Genomic DNA, 18,793 nt, shown 5'->3' with positions numbered 1-18,793 from the left:
TTGTTTACCAAACTACTGTGTTATGTACAAAGAATTTTTTTTTAGCTTGGTTCTGCGTGCTGTGTAATATAACGTGACATTTCTGTATATGACAGCAGAAGATTCAGCACTTGAACTTCTCACAGCATGACTCAACACCTCCTGACAACTCAGCAAATAACAACAAAAAAAAAATATCTTTAATCAATTCCTTTACCCAGTTGCAATCATATAGAATTACCCATTAGTCTCAATTGGGATCACACAAAATCACTCCAAGTCTTTCATGACTTCATATTCAGCTTTTCCACCAGAAAAAAAATAGATGCAGCTAATGAAAAGGTAAACTCCCTGTGTACACATTGACATAAATGTCAAATTTTAATGATTGCCCTCTTTGAACTTTGGACAACTCATACATACTGGGGGATCCTGCATAGGAAACACTAAATGTCATCAAGACAGTGCATGGGATGTAATATATTATCATAAAAGGCCAAATGACTTGAAAGTCAGGTCTTCTTGCATTTTTTATGAAAGAAAAATTGACCCATTTTTGTGAAAGATGTCACTAAGTCATAGTATAATTTTTGTCGCAAAATTGAAGTCGGTGACCGAGACTTGTGTTCCTCGAGACAGCCAGACGCTTTTGGAAATGCTTCTCCTAATTAAAAGATACTGGCTGATTCAACCAAAAATGCTTTCATCTTTCATCCTGTAGAAATTGGTACATGGCCATGAAAACTGATTTTTTTCTTCCTCTTTCTCTCTGAGCTTTTGCAGACTTCAGCTGCAGTATGGAAACAGACTATATTTTTGGCTGAGCAGAGACCCTTCTGTTGAAAATATCTTTGATGTCTAGGAAAGGATAGTGGATGCGTCTCTGCGTTTGACATTTTTCTTGAAATTAAATCAAAGAAATTCATTATTTCACTGCCTACATTTTTTTTTAATATATATATATATATAAAGGTATGTATGTATTTGGCAAAGAATGAGGAACTAAGAGATTCCTTTGAATTTTAACTTTTTCCTATCTTTAATGATTAACATTAATGCTCTCGTGCAGAGCACATCACTCTAAGAAAATACATGATAATACTTAGCATAAGCCAAGAAGCTAATCTAACATGCTGTTTATTTTACATTACCAAAAAGACTGAAAAGTAAAAATGGGAATGAAACATAAATAAATCTAAATTCTGCATTCAATCAATCTCTGGACATGGCTAAATATATTAATTGGTGTTTCTGTTGTAGTCGAATCAGTTATCCTCCTAAAATTGTATTGTATTTTTCTTGAAGTCAGCATTTTCATGAAGTCTGGGTTAATTTAATTTATGTAAAAATGCATAAGTAGTGAGATTTAGGAATTTGAAGGCACCCCCCCCTTTGTTTCACATACTGTGAGTACACAACCACGGTGGGTACAATGGAAAAAGGAGGAGGGATCAGATACAATATTAATACTTTCTGAATTCCTTCTCGTGAAATTCACAGCAGAACGCAGCAAATTGGCCATGAACATTGGAAAATTGTGTGCAGGATGCTCATTTTTGGAATTTGCCCTCTGTTTTAGAATGTAATACATATGAAATCGCTGTGGAAGGAGAGGAAGAAAGAATGTGACACAGAACAGCAGGGAGCCTGTTTAAAAACACAGTTCAAGCCTCCCACGGTGGTACAGTTTAGCTGTGCAGGGAGAGGAAGCGGTCCTATAGCCTTTCCTCGGGAATCCACGCAACAAAAAGGGCATGACAGAACCGCGGGCTTGATTTCAGCGCCAAGGGCTCAGCAGAAGCAGATCTCTTGGCTTGGCACCCTTCTCCTTGACAGGAGCAAATCGAGTTATCCTGACTTCCCTGCGGGGGAGACAAGCTCCAGAACAGTACAGGCTGGTCTTGCAGCAGCAGCAGCTGAGCGCTTGGAGCAAATTAGGATGTCGAGTCATACCAGTGACTTCCCATCACGCCGCCAGCCCTGGCGGGGAGAGTGCCCCAAGGAGGGATGCTGGAAGAGGGGAGGTGGGGATGGAGCTTTTGAGGACCAAGCAGGCATGAAGGCAAAGTAAGGAAGCCAAGATCTCCTCAAGGATGTCTTGATGTGTGATGATTTTCTTCAGCCTCTTGCCCCATTCCTTAGATGCAATTATTCTTCATCTGCCGCTCTTCGATTGTTATTTGCCGCTATTGGTAGCATATGTGGAACCGGCAGCGTATGTGGGACCGGACACGCAGGCACAGCAGAGATAGCTGTGCAGCGTATGCAATTCTCATAGGTGTATACTGATACCCTGTATCGTAGGCTCCGCTAATGGGCAAGCCAAACTTCACGCTAAATAATGGTAAATGATTCTGACAGGAGTGGGAAAACAGCTGCTGGTTTCAGAACCAGCCTCTATCACTCGCTGCTTTATCATTTCGTGTTGCTGAAAACTTCGCCACAGAACAAACTCTTGTGGAAAGGAACGCTTGCAAAATCCAGATAATTCTTCTCAATTTTTGTTCGTTAAAGTTTTCTGGTCATAATTGCCTGTCCACGTTATCTGGAAGTAAATTAGCTATCATCAAGCTTGACAAAGTGCTGTGGATTACCCGTAGGTTCATTCCGTTCATGTTCCTGTTCAGGGTCAGTTCAGTTCAGATGGTCTATACAGATGGTACCGTTTACTTTTTAAGAAACAGCCAACAAAAAAGGAGAATGTTAAACAAATTCCAGAATTAAAAATCCTTGCACACATATTGTCGTGTGAGACCACACTCTTCACATTCAGTTTCATAATATCACGGTTCTTTTACTGAAATCAAAAGCTTACATTTTGAATAGCTTTTGTTTCAAACAAAACCCACCCTTTTCTCCCCCAAATGTAGGAAATATACTTAATCAAACACAGAAATATAGGCAGAGAATTTCAAAGATTCCTACAGTGGAGGGTAATAGGTATTTAGGAATATACAGTAAGCCCTCCAGAATAGTTTAGCGGTTTAGGGGAGGAATTAGGTGTGCAGAATGCAATTAAACCAAATCGGTTCAGCAGAAATTCAGGGGCCAAGGTCTCCAGTATGAGCAAAAAAAAACGAGTTACTCGTGACTACGCAATGATCAGGAGCTTTCATACCTTGTATGAAAGATGGTACTTCCATTGATATACTTACTCTTCCTGGGCATTGACTTCAGGGACAGTTATATGTTATTTTTGGCAACATTTTGTGGTTTTCTTTAAGTTGTATCACTCAAGCGCCTCCCGTTCCTTATCTGGAGAAATCCAGTTTGAGGTTCTTTTTACAAGGACGTAAGCTGCTCACCTTGGTGTTCATTTCATAGTTCTAAAAGTTATTGTACATTTAAGATAAATTGCAAATTAAATCATTCTGCAGTTATATTAAAGTTCTGTAGTAGATATTGCTGTTTTTTCCCAACATTTTACCACTTTAATTGTAGGTAGATGGCTTGGCTGAATGCATCTCAGTAAAGTATAGCCCTATTTTCAAACAGGTTAGTTAAATATTAATGATGAAAAGTACAAAAAAGCTATTACAAAACAGTGAATAAAAAATGCTTGCTTCAACTCCACTTTGTAATACTGAGCTTTTGAGAATATTTCAATATATTAACACCGTCCTCCACATTAAGAATTGCTGCTAAAGGTTCCTATGTAAACTTCATGTGAAAAAGGAAACCTGCTGTCACTTTGTACCAAGTATCAGCTTTAGTATTAAAAGATGTGAAGAGCTGAACTTTCTGATTGTCATGCGGGTTTAATACACACATGAAATGACTGTGCTTGCTCGTATAGTAGGACTATATGCATACTGAGATCTTCCCACCACTGTCTACACCTGCACCTTGGTACACAACACTGCGTTTTGTACTCCAGTGGACCAGAGCTCAACCATGATGGGGCCAAGAGGTGCAGGTGTGTGGGATGATGGTAGTCCTTGAATTCAGGACCTTTTGTGTCTAACTAGAAAAGAGAAAGAAGAAGTGGGCAAATAAAAATAAAAGCACGTCCTCGCTGTGCTGCTAGGAAGCAGAGTTTTGCAGAGGCTGTGTCTAGACTTCAGTGCAGGCTGCTCCCATCCCCCAGTTTTTCAGATTCCAGTTGTAGCCTGAATATGTGATAGCTCCTTTCTGCGCCCATTTGGTGTGTTTCCTTCCCTTGGAAACCAAGGCATCCTTGTGGGCTGGTGAATACCCATGGCTCGTTTGGTCAAGTGGAGTCAAATCTCCCCAGGGGAGTGTTTTCTCTTCACATGTATCTCAAATAATGTGACGGCTTATGTTAAGGAGGTTGGGCACTTGCACATCAGGACTTTCCATATATCACTCCAGACATTTATCAGATTGTAGCACTATTCTAAGAAAAATACCTTAAGAAATTGCTTTAGTGAAAAGAAAAATTAATTGCTTTACTGAGATAGGTTGATGATTTGCTGTGTTTGTGAGTAGCTCTGCACGGTTTCACAAGTCAAGAAGTTGCCGAAAGGAATGGTTCACACTATGTCTTTCTTAAGGCTGATGTCCATACGCTGGAATTTTATATTTGCTCATTGCAAATATTACCTCATTCCTTGTTGACAGGAATGGAAGTTTCCCAAATGGTCTCTTTCCTGCTGGCGGTAAGACTGAAGTCAGAGGTCGGTGTGAGGCCCTTCAGCCTGCTCACCTGTGGGGGAACCCCAATTTCCCCTCCTTACTCCACAAGACTACGTAGCTCCTGTTGAGAGCGGTGGTGAAAGGAGCAACAAGAGCAAAGGCTCAGGAGCTCTCTCTCTGCCACTCTTCTCTGTTTGTGCTGCAGTAGTGCACAGGTGTCGGGGCTCTGCTGTGCTGTGCAATGCATAAACGTCGCACAGCAGTGGCTCTCTTGAGTTGTATGGAACTGCTCTCGCCTTTTAAAAACAAATTCAGTGTCGGGGTGTGGGTCTCTCCTGTGTTAAATGCTACTCTTGGTCCCCAAAGCCTTTGGTGGTAGAAGACAATGTTTTTCCATGCTGTTTTTACCCACTGTATCTGCGATGGACCCGTACAAAACTATTCACCTGCATTAAAGCTGCTCTTGCTGTGCATTTGCCGCCATAAGTAATTGTATCATTTTCTCAGACAACCCTCTGCTTTTTTCCTCTTCTCCCCTGCATTTTCTTAAAATCTTCTTGTTGTGCCATGTGTTTTGTAAGGTGTTTGCCAAATCATCGTCATCAGCATCATTCCTCTTCTGCTATATCGGGTGCATCAGGAAGAATCCTGACAGTATTGTGCAAAGAATTCTTGATTTTTTCTATATTCCTACAACAAATACCAAAATGTAATCATAGTGCTGATTGGGGACTGTAGTCACAAACAGGTAACAGAAAACAAAAAAGGATTTAAGTGAGTTGTCGTGTTTTAAGCCCTCGACATATAATCAATAAATATTGAATTGCTTTATGTAATTGTCTTCCTGATAATCTATGGGTATCGTGTCTGTGTTTACCCATTGCTTATTTAACATATATCTTTTGGTTTGGTGTGATCCAAAATAAGTGCAGTCATAAACCACTGTACAGAGGCAAGGAATGCGGGGCTGAATCTTCACACAGTATAAACTGCCACAACTCAAACGACTTCAATGAGTCTGTGACAGCTTATGGCATCTGGAGTTTGGAAGGAGCAGTTTGCACCCCTGCTTGGTCCTAAGGTCCAAGTTACAGTTTTTATTCTGCTCTGATCAGGAAAGCGTAGAATGAAAATGTGAAAGATTAGGAATGTTTAATTTATTCAGCATGTAGATTTAGGCTTGGTATTTTTTATGAATAAATTCTTAAATATTTTTTCCTCTTCTGGCTAATCTTCTCTAGGCCAAACACTGGGATTCATCAAGAGAGGATACTTTTAATCTCTATTTGCTTTTCTTTTCTTCTCATGCTCTAAGTAAAAGTTACTTTTATTTCCCTTAGTGATTGAAATCATTTTCTTTGCTCTACTAAATTGGTTTTGTATTTCATAATTTGCATGCAAATCTAGTGAAAATACTTTGAGAAATTATAAACCTCATGAATGAAAGTGCTTTAAGCTTTAGAAAGCAGGCGTGTTGTCCTGAAATTTTGAAGTTACTTATTTGCGTTCTCGCAGGCAATCAAATTTAAAACCTACCTTAAAGCCTATCTTCTCTCCCAGTGTAACACCTGCACTTAATGCTGAAATGGGCTGGCTCAGTTCCTTATAGGAAACTTGCGTTTTAGCTTGGTTCCATTATTTGCTGATATATGATCTTCTGTGCGGCCTGTAATATATTTTGGCAAAGCGAGCGTCAGCTACAGCAGGTATCAGAAAATAGAAGGCTGCAAACCAGGGTGAAGAGTAAAACAAGGCATTCAGCAGTAATCTTTCCCACAATTCAATATGCAGGTTTTAATCGCAAATTCATGACCCCGTCACAATATTCATTTCTTTCCTGGCTTTCATATAATAGGGAAGTTAGTAACAAAATAGGACTTCCCTGCACTGTGATTTCCTTATCATAACTCCAAGTTTTAGCGAATTGCCTAAGTATACCCAGTTACTTTCTTCCTCCAGCTGAATCTGTTTGTATTAATAGGAAAGAGCAATTCTCCCCGTTTTTCAATATGCGTGAGTACAGGTGGGCAGCCTCCGTGCGGGTACAGCAGTCAGCCAGGTCATACCTCTGGTTCACCTGGTCACACCTCCTGTCCTGGGTTTGGCAGACGTGGTGGTGGAGTTGCCCAGCTCAGGTAAGCAGTGAGGTAAAAGCTAAGCTCCGGGGCAGACCTCAGCCTGCCCAGCCCATCTCATGGACCAGCTAAGGATTACCATCCTCTGAGCTCATGAACTGAGGAGGGGATGTCCACTGGTGGCCGTGGGCATTGGAAGCTCAGCCGTGCTCTTCCTGAATAAACGTCTGAGCCGATGAGGTCCTGTCCAGATACCAAGTGGGTATTTTCTGCCCACAGGACCATCTAGGTTTTGTAGATCTAGGTGAGTCAGCTTGGATGCAGCCTTTCCAAACAGTGGAGCCACGTCCATCTGGATATTCATTCCGAGCCACGTCCATCTGGATATTCATTCCCAAATCCAAGGCTTTAACCTTTATCGGGTTCTACCTCTTCTACATCTGTATGAAATATGGGTTTACATTCAAACTCCCTTTCACCTGTGGCCTAGGTTAGAAACGGGAGAGGTGGTAGGTGCCTGGATTCTTCTCTTCTTCACATAAAACCTACAATATACCTTCAAATGCTTCTTAGAAGCAGACAACACAACTCCAAATCTACATGAAAAGAACAAAATCAAGCCCACGCAGAAATGAAGTAATGCCAGGATAAGGTTGCTTCGGCAAAACTTAATTTGGCCCCTTTGAGTGCAGGCACTCTGACATTCTTTTAAAAATGAATACCTTTTTTTCCACATGACCCTGCTTCATCGGCAGTTAGCTTGTGTTTCTTTCCATGCTCTTCATGTAGCACGTGGCCCCAGGGCTTTCCTTACCACACATCATTCAAAACCTGCACTGAATACAAAATTATTGGTCGCTTCATTGTTCTCGCAGCCATCGTACCTGACTGCTTCACACACAGGAATGAAATTACCTGCATAATGCACTGGCCACTCATGGGTTTGTTATCCCTGCTTCACAGGTGATGGGCAGAGGCACAGAGAGAGGAAGAACAAGGTAGTTGACAATGTATCGGCTAATTTCTAACTTAATAGAAACCGTACATTAGTCTCTATAATTTTAATCAATCTATAGGTGTATTTAAACACAGTTTTGATCTACATCAATGCTACTATAAGTGTTCAGTACCTCAGCTCGATTGTCTTGTATAGAGGCCAGAAAATAAGGAACATCAAATTAATGGCCATCTTTGGGAAATGTGAAGTGATTTGTCCAACATCACATAGGAACTCTGTGGCAGATCCAGAAATGGAATTCAGTTCTTCAGTGGCAGCTGCCTTAACCATTAAATCTTATTTTCTCGTTCTGTAGTCCCTCGCTGGTTCATTATATACCTTCCAGTTCCTGAAACAAATGAGGCAGAGAGAAATGAAAGCCTCATTCACTACATAAACCTGATTCATTCCCAGAATACCTTTTCTCAGAATACCATCCACAGCGCACACAAAAAGGGCTGCAGCTCTGCCATGGAAAAATAGTCTGTGATCACATAATTGAAGATGGTTTCATAGCAGATATGTTCAAGAGGTCCAAATTGAGTTGCATAAGCGATTTTAATCTGACATTTCCTACCTTTCGAATACTTGAATTTGAACGGGGTCCTCAGTAATTATTTCTGATACTTTGAAAAGAAATAGTAAAACAGAATTTCTGCTCTGTTGAGCAATGCTGACCTTGAGCTTAGATGATCAGAATTTGTATCTTCATCTTTATAGTAGAGACAACTAGCACCTGAGCTCTTAAAGTAAACGTTATTCATAGATGGCTACTTAACTGTTTTGAGAATCAGTCACTTAAGAGAAAACAAAGTGCACCTTCTTTTCACAAAAAAAAAAAACCATAAATTTCTAAATCTTTACCTTCACATAGACGCCTAGAGGGGACCTTGGCGTGTACAGTGAAGATCTAGCAATCCCTGTATGTCTACGCTCCCTTTCTCACTTTGTCTCCCTGTTTGTCCCTTCACCCTGCACATGTTCTGCCCCTTCTCCACTGATTTTTTTGCCATTACACACTTCAGAACAGAATATTTTTCTGTGCCTGGGTGTATTTATTGGTTAGCAGGTTGAAAGAACTGGTAAAAGGAGAGACAGTAAAAGGAGTGCCTGATCTAGACACTACAAGCGTTAGCCGTCTTTGGGGAACTGGAGGAGCACCGAGTTGAGCTGAAGTGCTTTTAGGTTGCTGAGGACCGTCAGAAGGCTGGAATGACAGGGAGTAGATGGAATTGGACAACCAGGTAGGGGTCCCCACTCTTATTCTTGCCAAAGGGATCGAGAGTCTCTATTTCTTGACCAGAAAATCAAAGATACTCAGTGGGCAAATGTCCCAGGCTACCTCAGTGCATTTTGAAGCTCGGCTCAAGGCATTAGTTCCAGGTGAAATAGGCAGCAGCCCTCTGCCAGCCCGTACTCCCCGTGGCACAGTGCTTCCTTCCAGGTTTTGGCTCTTGGCTTTCCGGGGTCGGATAACACACGCATTGATAATTTTTTACCAGTAGGACAGAGTGTACTGCTAGGTCAAATTTCTCTATGAATTTGTTGTTCTTAAGCAAATCGTGGCTGGGTGATGAAGCATCCCCTTTTAGACCCATTTTCCACAGTTCTGATGCAGCAGTGCGGAGGCCAAAAGTCAACGAGGAGTCAGGTATGGGCATGGATAAATCTGTTACTTTCCTAAAGAATTTTGGCTTAGGTTTCTCACTTCACTTGTTAGTACATTTTTCAGTTTCAGGTTTCTTGGTCAGGAGCCAAAATTTCCCCTCCTGTTACATGCTGCCATAGGGGAAGGGTAATCCCTGCGGCTTTGGCAGGTGCCGATAACTTCTGAGGGGAAGTAGCTTTTGCGGAGGCGTATTGTGACAGGGAGCACTGCTCTATAATTCATCCCTATCCCATTTGCCTATCATAATTCAGCTGTGCAGGGCCAGCTCGTTTGAAAGGGCCTCTCGTTTGTTAGCCATTAGTGCATGTCAGATCGCAAAAGAAGCTATGGCTTGTTTGCATATTGTATATTTTCCCTCAAACTTACCCAGATTTCTCAGTTTGATTGCTGCAGCTGTAGCCCACATGCAAAGAGGATTTCTTTTACATTTTCTGGTAACTCTTAATAACCTTATTGGCTTTTATAAACGCTTTCTCCTGATTTATGCTCAAGGACTAAAACCACATTGGTCTTGATTTCTGCTGTGCTTTTGACACCTGTTTCTTTGGTTGTAATCCACCCACATACATTTTAGAATGTAAAATAAAATGAGCGAGAATTTATTTTAAGCTTTGGTTTAAAAAATAGCATAGCTTCAAGCCTCTTTTAGGGCTTGATTCTGGTCTAATTAGAATTTTTTTTTTTATTTCACTTAAGGATATGTACTATAAATTGTTTCTAAATCATGAGGAAAATGAATGGTTTGCATAGAAATTAATTCTGTCCCCAGGGAAGAGGTATCATAGATATGAGAATAAGCCCCTGGCACAGCCCCCAACACTTGTGTCCACTCAAGTTCTATTTTGAAGATGCTGTGAAAAGAGGTAGATGATGTTCTGGTTGATTTTTCAGGAATAAAATTGATCTTATATAGGAGTAGGGTTTATCAATCTGAGGTCCACAAATTGTGAAAAAGAAGGAAAAGAAAGCACTCTTTTTCTCACATGTAAGTAAGTAAAAAGTTGGAATAACTCCAGATTCAAAGTTTTGCCTATTTTTTATCTGTTTTTCAATGAAAACCATTGTGATGGTTCTGTACAGGTTGAAACAAGGTAATTTATTTAGAAATTGTTTGAATAATTTCTAAAGATGTGTAATTATATTTTCATTTCAAAAGATTATAAAATACAAGACGAGGGACAGCAGTTGGCCAGAGGGGTCACGCGGGCATGTTGTCATTAGATCTGCATGAGCCCGTGCGGTTGCCAACAGAAGCCATACAGGCAGCCTATCCCCTCGAGATCAGAATTTGGCCCTGAAAGGTCAACAACAGAAATCTCATTCATCAGCTCCAAAATAATGAGTGTTCCCCTGGTTTTATTATTCTGCCTTTGTCTGGCTGGTATCCATGGTAAAACCTTTCCACCTTTACCATAATGGTCACCTCAGAGCCTGGTTCTTTCATAAACTTTGTGCTGGTTTACCATGCTATTATTTATCAAGCCTGTAATCCTTCCCGTTGGATTATTGCAGGTTCTAGTCGTTGGTTCTCTGGAGGTTTGGTTACTTTAGTCTGTCAGCATGTTCAAAACTGTGGGGAGCACGCTGTCGTGCAGAAGGTATATTGCTCAAGGCCAAATGCAAATGTTCTGGTTTGCATACACTCCCAAAGGTTTTAATTGCTGGAGCAAGGCCTCACACTTAATAAACAAGTATTGGCAAAGCTCACATCTGGAATAGCTAGTCATGTTACTCTTTGTGAAAAAAAAAAAAAAAAAAAAGAAAAAAAAGAATAAAAAGAATAAAAAAAATCTGTCTTTTGGGGTTTATTTTCAAACTTTGGAAGAATTCCTTTGGTTGTTTGGAGCTAAATTCCTATTTATTAAGTCCCAAAAGTAATCATAGATGTTCTCTGTTGTATGCTACACATTTCGAAAGCTTTTATAAGATGTTTTATATGCCATTAAAAAACTGTGGGAAACGTTTCTCATGGACTACGTTTTTGAAATAATTCAATATTCACAATGAGGATGAGAATCAGAAATGGTTTAGTAAACTTAGTAGCATGCTGGGCTGTCCAAGGCTCTATGCAAATCAAGGCTTGATGCCACCACCGCTTTCCTTGAGCTTGTGGTGTCAAGAGACTAAGGATGGGAATGATTATTATTCAGCGTTGCAGGTAGAGATACTGAGCTGTTAGCTCAAGGTTATGGGGTTCAGTCTGGGGCAGAGCAGGGAATGAGACTCCTGAGAGCTTCTAAATCCAGGTCCACGTTTTAACCACCAGAGATCCTTGATATGATACTATGATTGCCTGATACATTTTGTCCCGCAATCAAAATGAAGGCATAATTGCTTATTTAGAGACTGTTTCCTACAATGATGACTGAATGAAATCAAAGAGGAGCCATGCAGTAATCCTTAATCCAAGTCTTGGGTTTGAGTAACTCTTTATTCAAGCCACGATGGGTCATGAAAATTAATCGGAAAGCTAATGATAATTATTATTTTTATTTGAGATGAAAAGCCAGAAGTAAATTTTGAATGTTGCTTAGATGTGGTGCTCTGTTTATAGCTCTGGAAATTTCTTACGAATTAAAGGCGAGTCCAGAAGTGCACAGAGAAGCAAGACCTTCATTCTCAGCGTTCCATTAGGTTGTTAATTAGCCATAATGTTTATGACTTTCTAAAGCAAGTTGCTGGAACGAGCTTAGGGTAACATTCAAGTTCTTTTGTGTCCTGGCAGTTTATAAATTGAAGCTTACTGTAAGGTATATCAAAGTGTAAGACTTCACAGAAGGATGTAACGAACATAATTTGCTAAGCAAAAATTCAGATTATAACATATGTATTTCTTCTGTTAAATATACATGTGCCAAATAAATTTTTCTGCTTGTAATTGAGTGGGAAAGGACAGATTTCTGGATAAATCTATGCAGGGACATCTTCAGCTTCTTGCTGGTATTTATGAAATGGGTTTATTTTTTTGTTTCAGCTAAGTCTGCATGTTGGGGTGTGTTTTTTAAATTTCTCTTGTGACCTTTCCATATTTCTTAAATTACCCCTTTTTCTATTTAAAGAAATACACGTAAGCAGGACAGGGAGAGCAAAGCAGTTCTTAGTCCCGATGGGATAAATTTTACATTTTTGAAAGTAAATTTATTTTTTTAAATATTGAGGTGGAATAGATTTTTTTTTATTTGCATAGATTGCTCAAAAATTCTAACTTTTAAACATTGTTAAAAATAGGTGGTTTCGTTTTTTTCCAATGTAAGACTTGGAAAAAACCTTATAGCACAAATTTTATTTAATAAATCAAGCAAGAGCTCCTGGAACAGCTATGCAGCTATTTTTGGTGATGTTTAGTGAAAGGGTGACAGCACTGACCTTTAGAGTGTTTGTTGAGTACGAGCGAAGTGCTTGAACCATTCACTCTAGTGATGTAAAGCTGCCAAGAATATAACCTATGAGAATAGGTGCAAGTACAGTAATAATTCTTTATAGACCTAAGGTTTTGTTCTAGCATTTTTAATACTGTGTGTGTTTATCCTTTCTTTTCCTATCACATGTCTACTGACGGTAGAGTTCATGTGTGAGCTGCATTGTGGTATGCCAAAATAAAAGCCGAACTGTGTAGCAGTACACTAATCTACAGCATGGAGTTGGGCTCATGTAATTTAAATTATGGCCAGAGGTAATAAAAATTCCTATTTCTAGTTTATAAGGGAACAACATGAACCCTAACAGCTGTAGAACAGTTCACAAGAGACAATTTACCCACAGATGTGCTGAGGCTGGTTTATAATGTATGATGAGCTGTCACCGGCTGGACTTCTCATTTTTAGATTGTCCTATTTTTTTTATTGGTAAAGTCAATAGCAGAATAGAACCGCCACTATTCCAGATAGGACTGATAAATGTAGGAGATACCAATCTGAAAATATACAGATAAAAAGTATACACCTTGAGAAAAAATTAACCTATCAACATTATAGTTGAATAGAATGAGCATATTTTCACATTTTGCAGTCCTGTTAGCGCTGAAAGGAATTTTAGCAAAAGGGGCAATTTCAAAAATACGAGAATCTTAAGAGACATTGTATTTAGATTTGACTGAAAATCAAATAGTAGTCCTTCTGAAGGCAGTGATCAAAACTTGTCTTAGAATTCAGAGAGAAGGGGTTAAGCATAAATACATTTGTTTCAAGAAAACATGCAACTGGGACAGATGTCTGAATGGCAAAAATAAGAACTAAAATACTTTCAGGAGAGAACAAAGAAGCAAATATTTTAATTATCACTGTAAGGGCATAGGTAACTCAGACTCACACAGTCCTGCTTCACCACAGAATTAGCATAGTGCAAAGCGCACTGGAAAGAAATTAAGAATTCAACAGGACATAAATGGGCAGCAAAATAGAAAACAACTAAATACAGATTTGGGGCATGAGAGATCAAACTTTTAAAAGTGAGCTTTATATTTGAGTCATTGAGGTGAAAATTATTTTTTTTGTTTCCTGGTTGGTCCCATCTATGTTTTAACCATTTCACAAAATTCTTTTAAGATCCGCTCTTCCTCCACCCTCATCTAGGTCAGTGTAAAAATGAATAATTTTCAGCAGCAAAACAGCTGCAAAAGTCTGTAAAGAAAAAAGGAACAATAACTTCTTGCTTTCGTGTTGCACCTTTCATCCTGTAGACTTCCCAAATCTTTTTACGTAAAGATAAACTTTTCTGTGATTCTATGATTCCAAGATGTCCTTTGACTCACCAGCTCTCAGGTGGAAAGCTACAGCATTAAAGCACATAGTAACAGCTGTCCAAAAGTCCAGGTCAGAAATAGAAAGCAAATCCCTTTCCTTTTGCTTAGCAGTGAGACTTTTGGTAAGCAGAATGTCATAAGTCAAACTGGAATTTGGCCATAACATTTGGGATGATGCCTAATAATTTTGCAGTTATTCTGGGACACTGTCGCAAAAAAGCATCCTGAGATCTTTGATCATGATAAATGGTGACCGCCTGCCTTTAAGGACCTTTTTCTTCAGTCAAGGTAAATCAGCTAAGCCTTAGCATCAGGCACTAGGCCTCATTCAAATTATCGCGCTTCAGGAGGTGCGTCCTGAAAGTACTGAGGAACATTGACTCTGCGGGGACTCGCAGCAGCAGAATATTTCTCAAGGGTGGAAGCGCGTCCTTTGGGCAGGAAGTCCCAAAGGCCAGACTGACCCACACCTTTGGTAGCCAGGGTGAGAAAAGCTGGGAGTGGGAACTAACAGTTGGCTGGACAGTTTAGTTCCTCTCACTAGGGGTCTTTGCCAACCATGCTGTGCTTCCGGCTAGAAAGATGCCATCTTCTGAATTGCTGGTATCATTCCTCGCAGCTTAAGGGCTTAAAGAAAATCGCACAAAAACTTGGCCTGATCTAACCATAACTTACAATTGTGAAGAATGAAGCCATGTCTACAGTTAGGCAGTGGCAAGAGTCTGTGCCGATAAACACAGAAACAGCAGTCGTCCAGGCTGGCCTGCTGCAACTGCAGTACATATCTTTACACAACGCGAGGGGGTCACTAGCAAAACTTCAGCAATATTTTATGCACGTTAGCTGGCCAGTGAGCATCGGCCTCTGAAATATTCTTCAAGAAAAGGTGTTGTCCCTTGTGAAGGCGAATTAACAAGTAGAAAAAGAATAAAGCCATAAAGGCAGTAGTGACAGATCAGGGGGGCGAAGGAATCTTAAACGCTATCCATATTTCTTTTCCACCAAGGGATTCTTATGGCGTAACAGTATTTTTCATCTCTAATCACTGGTGCTGCGTGTCAGTATCTCTTATTCCTTTCCCGATTTGAGTGACACAGTGTGATATGTCTAATGACAACTAGAACAAATTTCAGTAATGAGGTCACCTTGGGCCTGTATTACTGTCTGACTGCTGTTTTCCATAGAAATTATTTGTGAAAGCGGACCACATGCTCTGCATAACTTCCTCTGCTTTACTGAGAGTGACGAAAGGGAGATATGTTAAAACTTGCAAGGTGCAGATGGTTTGCATTGATCTATTCCTGATTTTGAGCTGTAAATTGATATGTAATGAGAAAGCTGCCACTTTGGTCCCTAGAAAAAAAAGTTTATGGGTTTGGTTGAATTGCTTAACTTTTCTTTATAAATGTAAAATCATGCAGATTCTAACTGACGATGGGCAAACATATGCCACCAAGGAAAATAATAAGTGTTTGAAAGATGAGCCCAAATGAAAATCTAAAGTCAAAAACCTAACTTTGCCGCCAGCTCAAGTTGAACTGAGATTTTGGAAAATAGTGCAGGAAAGTAATGATCCTGAGACTGAGAAATAGCAAAAGTCGGGTTAGAACTTCGCTAATTATAGTAAAATTCCACTGTTTGCTACAATACAATATGAAGCCTATTAAAATAACGGAAGTATTTCTGCTTCTAGGGTGTCACAGAAAAGTGGTGATTTAGAAATTTTGCTCAGTATTCCCAACAGAGAGGAAACAACTACTGTCAAATCTGCAGAGACTGTGGTGGTCTCAGGACATCATTCTGTTGTCCGCCATGCAGAAGTAAGTCAGGAATACTTGGACAGCAATACCATCTAATCTAGATGGGATTAATTCCAAAGACTACAAGGGATTTGAGTTACAGTGATGTAAGGGAGGTCAGATTACAACTATTGGGTATGCACTAGTTTTCATCCTATAAACATCAGCCGGGTAACTTTATTCACCCTAAGAACAGCATTTCTGTGTAACTACTCATGAAGATACCCTCCTGTGCACGGCTTTAGTTAAGTTTTTTAACTAGATTCACAGGAATGTAAGGAATCATGAGCGGATAAGAATATGGATTCAGTGCTTCAGAACAGCATTTTGTTGAGGAAAGGTCCAATGAAGAGAGAATATGAATTTGAAACTATTTTTTCATGTTAATAGAATATTTTGGTGTGTCCTTAGAGTCCAGTACAAAAGAACAATTTCGGCTCTCCTTTTGGCTTTGACAGGAATCCCCTGCAACCATATTTTCTTCCAGAGGTAATGATAAATAGCAAACTCCTGTCCTTTACAATGCCACTGTTCTCTCTTTATTAAATAAGATGGTGCTGAAGTGACAGACTATGTAACATTTGTGCAAGACACCCCACCAGAAAACTAGCCCTTTATCTTAAACATCTGCACCATTTCTCATGAATTGACTGGTCATTGTCTTGTTAGTTTATGATTTCGTTACATATTCACGTGCGTTTCACATTCACAATACACTTGCAGAGCTACGTAAAGATGATCACCAGGCCAGGAATCAGATTAGAACTAAATCAATGCATTGATCAGAAAGAGCATTTCTAAATTAGCTCAATTGAGGTGTTTTTTCTCGTACATGGGCTTATAAAAATCCGTGCAAAGCTTACTGCTTAGTGCCTTCCACAGAGAGATATAAAATATTCCCTAGATTGAAAGCTTTTTCCTGACAACTAATCCTGAGAGTTTTGCTGGCTCCTTGCAACACTCCTGCTTATTGCGGCTAATTGGTCCTGATTCTGCTCTCTGATTTATAGTTAGTCAGTAGGATAAATTAATTGAAATCAATGGAGCTATACCAGTACGAGATGTTCTGATCTCATATTAAATGCTATGAAGGTAAAATCAAGTCCAGTGTTTTCTCATCTGTAATTCCATTAGTTCAGAAAATCACTGTTCTTTGAAATTTGTCGCTGTTTTTACTAGTACTAAGACATTGAAGGAAAAGAGCTGCTTTTTTTTTACATGCCATACATTGTCACTGTGCTCTTTCGTTGTCTGTTTCCTGATTCTTGTATTTTAATGTCAATCATTGCTTTGGTTTGGAACGATCTGTCAGATTTATTAACTCAGAGCCTCGCCTGGTGTAAACAGTGTCCTGCTGACAGTGGGTATGGCCTTAGATTTACACTTTTTCCAAGGAATGGTCCCTCCATATTTTCTGGAAAACTTGTAACTCATTTGCTGTATTTAATTTACGCAAACTGTGTCCCAGAGTTGAGTTAAAAATTGAACAGCAAAATTAAAAATGTATTTAACTTCTCCTTCTCTTGGATGTCGGCCTGTAACTTCCCAAGAGTAGACATATGTAGCTAAGGCATACTGCTGATGACAACCTCTTCCCCATCAGTTTTGGTGTCATTTTCAGTTATTTTCCCTTGTTCTTTTTTCATCTATAGGCTGTGCATAAGTTTTGCTGACTCTCCAACATTTTCTTCTTGCATCTGCTCTCAGTCCTGGCCAACTCAAACATAACTCCGACACGTACCAACTGTAGCTGTTAAGTTTATTGTTGTAGCTTGTGATATGACCATTTCACTCCTCTCTGAGAATCTCTGCAGGCTTCCTTTGTTCCAGTACAGATTTATAATTCTTGATTTTGTCTTCCCTATTTACCTGATTGTATTCTTTTTTCTCTTGTGTAGTAATATTATATCGTATTCCTGCAACTTTCCTTATCTGGCTTTCTCTGGACTATACGCAGTCATGCTTCTTACTTCTTTATTTTAGTAATCTTCCAAGTGAGATTTCTAGTCTTCAAACAGTAAAGCTAAATGTCTAAAATTAAGCTTCCAAATCCACAATTGAAAAAATCTTTTTCTTCTGAAGAGCTGTGTACTTGTACTGCCAAAGGAAATCAAGACTACAGAGGACAGGTGAACAATGGTCTCTTGCTTCTTGCTAATTACAAATAAAATATTTAATTGTGGTAAAATTTACTTTCTTGAGAGTTAATTTTGGAGCATGATGCTAGATTAAGAATTGTTGGCAATATGACCTGTAAACAGTGATTTGACCGCAGCGTTCTCAGAATCCCAAACAATGTATACCGTATAATCTCTATTATGATGGTGTAATCGTTCTTTCCAGGGCCTCCTTTGTGTGAGAGAAAACTGGTGCCAACTAAGAAATTTCAGCTAAAGCTCTTACACTGTTGAAATCATCATCAGAATATCTTTAATTTCAGTGACATTAGACCGGATTTCAGACTGCATCCTTTAGTTCAGGTATTTTCAGTTCTCTAATGATATATTGAACATCTTTTGGAGGATCCTACACCCCTTGCAGAAAGATATGTGGAATGGAGGTAACATAAGTAGTTTATGTAGGTTATGTAGGCTCCTTAGTTTTTGACTCATGCCATCCTACTCCTATCAAATATTAAACATCTGATTTAAATACTCATTGTGTTCCTACTATTGCAGGAAGAACTAAACTGCCCTCTGAAGGTGCCTCCCTCACTGACAGAATCCAGACAGCTCAGACTTAATTCCTGTGCCCGCCCATAGGTGTCTGATGCCTTTTGAAATGGTACTTGATACTTGCACGTGAATTGTCAGGTATGACACAGGACATACAGAAGGTCTGTGCCTTTCTACAATGACTGCAGGAGGCCAGACGAAGTACCCAAGGGCATCTCCGGTAGCACTAGGTATCAGTGAGGTGGGATTCACCCTAGACAGG

At 39.6% G+C, this 18,793-nt stretch overlaps 1 protein-coding gene across 1 annotated transcript in view; it reads left to right on the top strand.

The window, feature by feature from the left end:
* PTPRN2 (protein tyrosine phosphatase receptor type N2) overlaps positions 1–18,793 on the top strand; it is a gene marked incomplete at both ends in the record, with an annotated part of 658,801 nt that overhangs the window by 365,764 nt on the left and 274,244 nt on the right. The window lies entirely within an intron of this gene.

The sequence above is a fragment of the Vanellus vanellus genome (assembly GCF_965231255.1).
Source record: "Vanellus vanellus genome assembly, chromosome: 2".
Taxonomy (NCBI): domain Eukaryota; kingdom Metazoa; phylum Chordata; class Aves; order Charadriiformes; family Charadriidae; genus Vanellus; species Vanellus vanellus.
Note: the sequence above shows the minus strand (reverse complement) of the source record. Positions and strands in the feature narration are given on the sequence as shown.